Source organism: Formica exsecta, unplaced genomic scaffold (assembly GCF_003651465.1).
Source record: "Formica exsecta isolate Colony F162 unplaced genomic scaffold, ASM365146v1 scaffold86, whole genome shotgun sequence".
NCBI classification, from domain to species: domain Eukaryota; kingdom Metazoa; phylum Arthropoda; class Insecta; order Hymenoptera; family Formicidae; genus Formica; species Formica exsecta.
In genome coordinates this window covers 13,723-14,837 of record NW_021853632.1, presented here as the reverse complement: position 1 = coordinate 14,837, position 1,115 = coordinate 13,723, and positions in this window count along the sequence as shown.

The window sequence follows — 1,115 nt, the reverse complement described above, 5'->3', positions numbered from 1 at the left end:
AGAGATGGATGCTTGGTTCGTGCCTCCTCCCGCCTTAAATCCCCCCCTCGCTTCACTCTCGGGAACTGTTGTAGATCCTGTAGATCCTAGCCTGTCCCTGCCGCCCCCGGCCACTGCCGATGCCTTCTTCATATCTGCTTCACTTTCAATTGTAAATCTGTCAAATGGGCTAGAACACGGTACCAATTCTTGATTTTTATCGTAAATCCTATGCTTGCTTACACATCCTGGATGGTAAAACAGCTTAATACAATTCACCTGATAGCAAGACTTGCATGTCACCACCTGATTTTTTATTGTCTTTTTACATGTCGAGCATCGATATTCGGCATATTCATCATCCATGCCGATAATTATTGGCCGAAATATCAGCGTAAGCGATCAGTCACCTCTGTTCCACTGTCACACGTCAGCACTTTTGTGTCCACCATTAATGTCTACCTGTCGTGTGAGACTTTGATGTCCCAGACAAGAAATGCACTTCTCACGCCCACAAATCAGCATACCCCAGCTAGATAACACTCATGGCTAATGCCGGTCTATTCCGCTGACTTGAATAACTTTCTATCACTCCCCGTAACGATTTAACCGTTTAAAAGTTATTACTTTTGCGGAGCGATGTTTGACACGTCTTTTCCACTGCAGAGAGAGAGAGAGAGAGGGGGGGGGACAGAGCGGGAGAGAGAGAGAGAGCGGGAGAGAGAGAGAGAGCGGGAGAAGGAGAGAGAGAGGGGGGAATGAGAGAGGGGAGAGAAAAGGAGAAAGAGAGAGGGGTTGTGCGGGGGGGAGAGCGGAAGGAGAGAGGGAGGGAGAGAGCGGGAGAGAGAGGGGGGCGAGAGGGGGGAGAGCTGGGGGAGCGAGAGAGAGCGGGAGAGAGAGCAAGAAAGGGAGAGAGAGCGGGAAAGGGAGAGAGAGAGAGAGAGCGCGCGGGAGAGAGAGAGCGGGAGAGTGAGAGCGGGAGAGAGAGCGGGATTGATTGATCTTTATTAGCTTTCTCAGCTATTTGTAATACAAATCTAGTTTACATTAATTACAATATACTCCTTTAACATTCGCTTAAACGGCACAATTCTTTCATTCCGCTTTATTTCAGCTGGCAAGGCGTTATACATTTT